The following is a 7569-nucleotide window of genomic DNA, read 5'->3' on the forward strand; positions in this document are numbered from 1 at the left end:
CTTCAAGGAGGCCAGTGAGGGACAACTTAACATCCTAATAAACATGCTCGACAGTTTCCCAAGCTTTACCGCAGCAAGCACATGCTTCTTCCTTCATCTCGCTTTATAGGTGCGTGTTCTAAGGCATCCTGATCTCGCTTCAAAAGGTAATGAGCTTCCCCCTGAGTTACCATACATTATTTCTTTCCTGATTTCGTTTTTTCCTCTTAAGTAGTTAATTATGGCAGGTTCCTTTTCCGTTGCCGCCACCCATGAGATTACTGCGGCCCATTTACTTTCTTCCATATTCCTCAGTCGTTCTTCATAATCAATATTACTGTGAGCTTCCCTCACTTCAAAACTAGTCCAGGCCATATCAACCTGCACAGCTTCAGTTGTAGTCTTCCCGTGAGCGCCCAATGCGAAGCGACCCACTGACCTTTGGTTCACATCGAGTCCTGATTGTACCCCTGATTTAAAGCAAACAACCGCATTTCCAAACTAAGTCCTGGAACCATTATACCTTTCCACATACCTCGGAGCACCTCGTACCAAGTGTATCCTCATAGCGCTCTGTGCTTCATTATGGCTGCCATTTCTCTTCCCTTCACTGCTATTTTTTCCTGTGTTTCAACGTATATATTCCCTTCGTTTATCTATATACCAAGGTATATGGATAAACCCTGTTACTTGTTACCCGAGGTATTTCCTGGCCCTGTATCGCCACTGTCTGTTCACTGTTGTCATTGAATACCATTACACTTGATTTTTTAACACTAAATTTCAGAACCTAAATTGTTGCCTTCCTGTCCACAGATATTAGCCAGACGTTGCAAATCACTTCGCTTGTTAGCTTTATTCGGACATGTTTACTTCTTTTCGGACATCTTTATTGCGGACATGTTTACTTTCCCCCTGCTCTCGCTGAACCCAGAAGCTTCAAGGAGGCCAGTGAGGGACAACTTAACATCCTAATAAACATGCTCGACAGTTTCCCTAGCTTTACCGCAGCAAGCACATGCTTCTTCCTTCATCTCGCTTTATAGGTGCGTGTTCTAAGGCATCCTGATCTCGCTTCAAAAGGTAATGAGCTTCCCTCTGAGTTATCATACATTATTTCTTTCCTGATTTCGTTTTTTCCTCTTAAGAAGTTAATTATGGCAGGTTCCTTTTCCATTGCCGCCATCCATGAGATTACTTCGGCCTTTCTGACTTTCCGCTTGACGTTCTTCGTTGCTGTGTTGCCCACCCTACAGGCCGCATACATGCCGGTAAGCTTCCTAGTCCTTTTCCTCCACTGTGAATCAATGTTTTCCCTGTACAAATACCGGAACACTCTCCCAGCCCGTTTGCGTTCTTGAATATTCCTCAGTTGTTCTTCATATTCAATTGCACTGTGAGCTTCCCTCACTTGAAAACTTGTCCAGCCCATATCACCATGCACAGCTTCATTTGCGATCTTTCTCTGAGCGCTCAATGCGAGGCGTCCCACTGACCTCTGGTTGCCATCGAGTCCCGATTGTACCCTTGATTCGAGGGAAACATCATCATTTTCAAAAGTAGGCCCTGGGACAATTGCACCTTTCCGCATACCCCAGTACACCTCGTACCTATTGTACCTCCAAAGCGCTCTGTGTTTCATTATGGTGGCATTTCCCTTCTCTTTTACTGTTATTGTTTTTTGCTGTGTTTCTGTATATCTTTTGCCTTCATTTATCCATATACGAAGGTATTTATGTTCTTTTAACCGAGCTATTTCCTGGCCCTGTATTGCCACTGTCTGTTCACTGTTTTCATTGAATACCATAACACCTGATTTTTTTTGCGCAACATGTCAAACCTAAGTTCTCGCGTTCCTGTAGACATATTAGAAATGTCAAGCGCCATCTGTCGGCTTGCAGGAAAACGTCATTTGCCATGTTGTCTAGGGCACGGCAAAATGAAACTGCTCGCTCGATAGCCCATATAGCTAAACGCAGAGCAGATATTTTCACTTATTTTATGTGGACGAAAGAATTGCTGTTCTCTGCTATATGCGACGCATTGGATTTGTAGCAACGCCGGCAACAAGCTACGCTTGTTTTTTTTTTGTGATGTACATAAAAAATTGCACAGTGAATAATAATTTAAAAAATCGGCACCCCAAACAGTGTACAACGCAGGCATGTTTTTCTAGGTCGTTCTTGCGTGTCTGTTTGTTATTTTCTGCGACATTTCTGAAAAAGACGCTTCCCTCCCTTCACAAACACCTAAAAACAGAAAGGAAAGTTAGTTGATATCATCTCTCTTATCCATGTCAGTTTTGTTTAAATTAGCGCTTTAGTACGAATAATTGTTTGGGAACGCGAACGTCTGATATCCTCTAAAGGCGCAACTATTCTTGTTAGATTTTTTATGTTTAGGCACTACTGTTTTATATACAAGACACTGATATATATTTAAGTACGTTCAGTATTTTAGCGATTGAAAAAACAAAATCACAAGCGGAACGAACAACATATCATTAGTTGTTGTGGTACAAATTTTGGTCTATGTATTTTCCAGAGAAAGATAAAATCAAGGACACTTCTGAGAAGACAGCGCGATGATAACAAGATTTATATTTTGATTCGTACTGCAAAAAGAGAAACAACAACAACAACGTTGTGCAAGACCCACGCATTGTGGGAATCGATATTATGCGAAGCGTTTTGCAGGTAGCTAGATATCCAGCATTGTTTTGTGTTCTGCAAATCTTTGCCAGATGGACAAACACATCTGTGAAAATCGAGTAATTTTATGCGTGGGATGCGAGCATACGTGTGTGTGAGGACACCAGCAAGAGGATGACCACATTGATGACGATCGTATGAAGGCAACGGCATGATTTTCATTGCGGCCATTTGACGCGAATTTATACATGGTGATTATTTGGGTTCTGTATATGTATTGAAGCGGGGTTAGGGGGGAATTGGCGGATTGTGACGCGATCTGTGATTACTCTTTATACAATCGTACGTATGTATCTAGGGGAATGTCACGCGGTCATGTTAAAACAACGATGACATTTGCACTCAAGCAAAGAAAGGACAAAACATCATCAACCTGGGCTTATCATGAAGGCGATGCAACGTCGCACAGTTTCTACGTTGCGTTGGCTGCTATCATTACAGTACTGAAGAATGTGAACTGATTCCTGAGATAGTGCAGTCTAATAGAGCGCCCAAAGCGTGAGCTGTCACGAGCAAAGAAGACGGGAAAGTTGCACGGGACGCACATGCCAAACATCTCAAAGAGAGTGTCGCCTTTGGAATGAGAGAAGTAAACATTCGATCGGGGCCTAGTGAAGACTCAACACCGTAAACAAGTTGTTGTTATTTCCTCAAAACATCATACGTTATACCATCTTCGTTTTCTACGTGCAGGTACCGGATTCCATACGGTGTAACGGGTAGGTTCTTTCTGTGTTTAACTTTCCCTTACACTTCGACTAGTGCTGGGTAGCAGACAAGAATCTCTTCCGGTTAGCCTCCCTGACTTTCCCACCCCATTTCTCTCTTTCTATATCTCTCTCTCTCTCTAATGCTTTAGCATTCTTAGGGTACTTCACATACAATCCGGGGGCTATCTATCTATGCTTCTATGTATGTTTGTTTGTGTCAAACTATTTTTCCTGCTTCACTGGTCACTGTGACGTCCATGGTCGAATGAGTAGCGCATCGGGCTGCCGTGCTGAGAGAACAGGGGTGAAAACCAACTGTAGAACCAAATTCGGCGGCTGAGTGTGGGGCAATGCGTACACATGTTGCGCCTTTCAACGAACCTCTTTCAAGCCAGCATTGGTCGCTGTAGACTGGAACTGCATAGGTGCCGTTGTTCAATGAGCCTCTTCGATACTAACTTGGGTCACTTGGTATGTGCTTGTAGGTGTGTGCCACTCTTAAATGAACATCTTTGGCGCCAACGTGGGTAACCAGGTATGTACTACTGGGAATGTTCCACGCTACTGTGAAAATGAGACCTTAATTTTCACTGATGCTGGACGTAATGGAACCCATGTCTCAAGGGTTCCTGAAGGACACCAACCCGACGCTTTAGCATGCTACGCCGCAAATGCACTGGATATTTCACTACAGTTGAGGATTGGGCGAGTTGGTACGGCATTCTAAAACTGGTACACCGCAACATACAAAGGAAGAAACAAGCCGAGCTGGCCAGATAAAGGAACAGAGGGCTTTGTTCCTTTATCTGGCCCGCTCGGCTTGTTTCTTCCTTTGTATGTTGCGCTGTACCAGTTTTAGAACACCCGAAATTTGTCACTTTTCAACGAACGTCTTTCACGCCAAGGCTTTAGCGAGCCCCACCATGAATGCACTGGGCATGTACCGCTTTTCAATGAAACTCTGGTGAACTTTTTCAACGAACGTGGGTCACTGTATAAGTGCCACTGGATTTGTGGCAAGCGAGCTCGGAGAAATCCTCAGTACTCGCAGACACCGGCCCACCATGCTTCTCGTCTCGGAGGTCGCTCGCCGACTTCACGGCGGCGCCCCTAGATGGCGCAGCGTGTTGGGAAAGAAGTGCGAGAGAGAAGCCCGGCAGCTGAATGACGTGTTTATCAGCGTTTGCACTGATCGGCACGCCACGCCTTTCGGAGGCCATGTGCAGACTTCGCGGCGTCGCTGCTTAGGGAAGTGTTTTTAGAGAAGCGGGGAAGAAGTAGCCCCGCTGCAGCACATGCCTCATACATAACTCGTTTCCACGGTGGCAGTACGTTGTGTCGCTATGTTGACTCTGCTATATGCGAAGCATGGGGTTTGTAGCCATGCCAGCAACAAGCTAGGCTTTTATTTTTGTGATGTACATAAAAAATGGACAGGGAATAATAATTTGAAAAATTACTGTCGACAGTCATCGTGAGATGGGTTCTGCCGCAATTCTTCATAGTACGTTGCAGTATACATCACACTGTCTTGCTCTATGCGTTATATTCTGTGCAACTGTGAGTCTGATAAGTAGCCCAAAAATAAATTGCAATCGTATCCTAATAGTTAGAGCATTGCGCTAATGTGCTCAAAGAAAGTAGTTCTATTCCACTGTTAATCATGAATTTTCTTTTTTTTTCTTACAGTGGTCCGAACTGCGGCGAAGCACGAAATACTTACCGACCGACCTCCCGCGAAGTGCCCGGAAGGATCCAAAGAATACGCCGCATTGAAAAAAAAAGCGCTTTGACACGTTAGCACAAGCGTGTAGATGAAGCATTTACTAATTCCATGTGCAAAGTCGTGCACTCTTAGTACGAACACGGCCGTGTTCGTACTAAGAGTGGACGACCCTGTACATGATGACCGGTGCGGTTCAGCAAAGCTCTGTTTCGGCAGGTATAGCAGTCTTTGATTAGATGGTCGACACGAAGCTTTGGCCACAGATTTCGAAGTTCAGTACGGCTTGTTCAAACGACGCGAGCAGCATATACGGTGCTTGTTCTAAAAGCGGGGCTAGAAGTATATCCCGAGCTGCACAACAATCCCGCTTATGAATTAAAGCAGTATCGATGTGCATTACTCTTCGCTCTTTATTTGGCAAACGCTTTGAAGTACCGGCTTGTCATGTTTCTGACTCAGTATAAGGTTCCTCAGTGCGGTCGCTATGGGAATGTTTATTTTCTGCCTATTCGCTCGCGGGTGTGCTCAGTTGCGATAGACTTGTTCTTGCTGCGCAAAAGGCTCGGAACGTTGGTATTCTGTACTTTGTAATAGCTTGTAGCAAAGACGTATTAGCGCTGGTCACTAGCTTACTTCTTCTGGACTGTAAGCGTGTTCAGCTTCGAACATTTGTGTATTGTCATGGTGCATAACTGGTCGCCGTCACCTTCGCCGCGGCTCATTAATTCACGTGCCCCCCCCCTTCGCCTATTCTCGATACGTTGGCGATAGAATGGGCGTAAGTGTGTGTATGAGTTGGGGTTTATGTGTGCAGATAGCGTGCGAGAGACTCACTACCCCAGGAAGTGGCGCTACTCCAATTTTCACTGTGTGACGAGCGGTACTTACTCTTGCAGACGTTCCGGTGTGGAAGTCCTTTCTTTGTAAGTTAGCGACACAACGCTGGTGAATAACTGATTTTTTTTATCCTCGAGGAAATCTGTGCACCGCGATAGCGGCAACCAGCAGTCCGTGGACTTCGTCACAACTCCATTCAATTCCTTAACGCCAGTCACTATTTTTGCAGCCAACTACTGCATACGTCTTCCATCCACTGCTCCACACTTTGCAGCACGAATGAAACATATTATGTTAGTCAAGCCCAATTGGATTTCCGACAGCTGATCACACAGTAGCAAGGCAGAAGCGGTAATGTTTTCGTATTCGTGGGCTTTCGATGACGCAACGTGCGGTGCGCTTCCGAAAGCGCCATGTCTTACCTCCAGAGCTAACTGTTCGGGAAAAGTGTCTATAAATGAAGCCAACTTCACATTACCTGCTTTGCTTCTTAAAGGCAAGTAAGAGTGCAAAATGCTATTCACCCCGAGAACGAACTACAGAGGCGCTGCGAGCGCCGCTCGCGTGACGTCAGGGCAAGGACTCGCGCTTGTCGTCTGCTGCAGTTCGGGCATGGTTCGGGCGGTGTCCGGGTGCCTTCTGCAATGTTGTCGTTTGTTCGCTCTCGTTCCCTCTACTTGTATACTTATGGCGGTCGTCTCAAATATATTTTTGCGATGTCTTCTTTCGCGAAAATTTATTCAAAAAGCTCATTCCTTAGACGACAATACAGTTTTCAAAGGTTACGCTACAGTGCCAGCCGAAGAAGCACAGACCAGCCCATCGCGGCCTTTTCATTCGCGGATCGACAACCTCAAAAACATGGCCTGTAAGAATCCAGTTATGATACCATACCTGCCGCGGTGCAACAACTGTGTCACAAACACTAGCTATATATGACTTCTACAGCAGTTACCTTGATGTTAATCCGCTAAAACAGATTTGCTCACGAGTAGTTCATGGTGTCATATATAATTTTCGCATTCCTTCGCAGAATCACTTGGCAGTAACACGCCGACTTAACTAACACTGCAGTTTTCATTCTATCAGCACCACTAGCTTCTTAAACTGCTTCTGTGTTTATTTGTAAACGTGTTTATTTTAAGCGGTGGTAATTTAAAGTAAAGCTAATTGAGGCATACAACTGTTTGCAGAATACGAAAAGGGATGTACCAATATATATTCCCTTTTCCGTGCTACACCTTCCACTAACTTGAGCAAGTTACTGGTGTCTGTTGCTTGTGGAATATACATGACGAGTCTGTTTGGCGAACTGACACAGGCTGCTGGGCCGAAGTTTTTTTAGTGAAACATGCCCTTTGCACCGTATGGCTGCAGCCAGAAAGAAGCCGAAGCGTCATTCATCAGTAGTACGCGACATATTGATGATATCGTAATTCCCCGGGGAAGGGTAAAATATCAAGTGAAATATGTAATGCTTGTGGTGTCTTCCTTAAGAAGGCTTGCGAGGTTCTCTTTTATGTACTGACGAAGTGAATAGTTCTCCGTTTGTATAATTAAAAAAAAAAAAAACGCTGGATTGAGAAGTGGTGAGACAGAAGGTACT

At 44.8% G+C, this 7569-nt stretch overlaps 1 protein-coding gene across 2 annotated transcripts in view; it reads right to left on the reverse strand.

Annotated features, from left to right (window-relative positions):
- The window catches only part of LOC135906383 (solute carrier organic anion transporter family member 74D-like), a 243897-nt gene that overhangs the window by 84903 nt on the left and 151425 nt on the right, over positions 1-7569 (reverse strand). The window lies entirely within an intron of this gene.

Source organism: Dermacentor albipictus, chromosome 5, assembly GCF_038994185.2.
Source record: "Dermacentor albipictus isolate Rhodes 1998 colony chromosome 5, USDA_Dalb.pri_finalv2, whole genome shotgun sequence".
NCBI lineage: Eukaryota > Metazoa > Arthropoda > Arachnida > Ixodida > Ixodidae > Dermacentor > Dermacentor albipictus.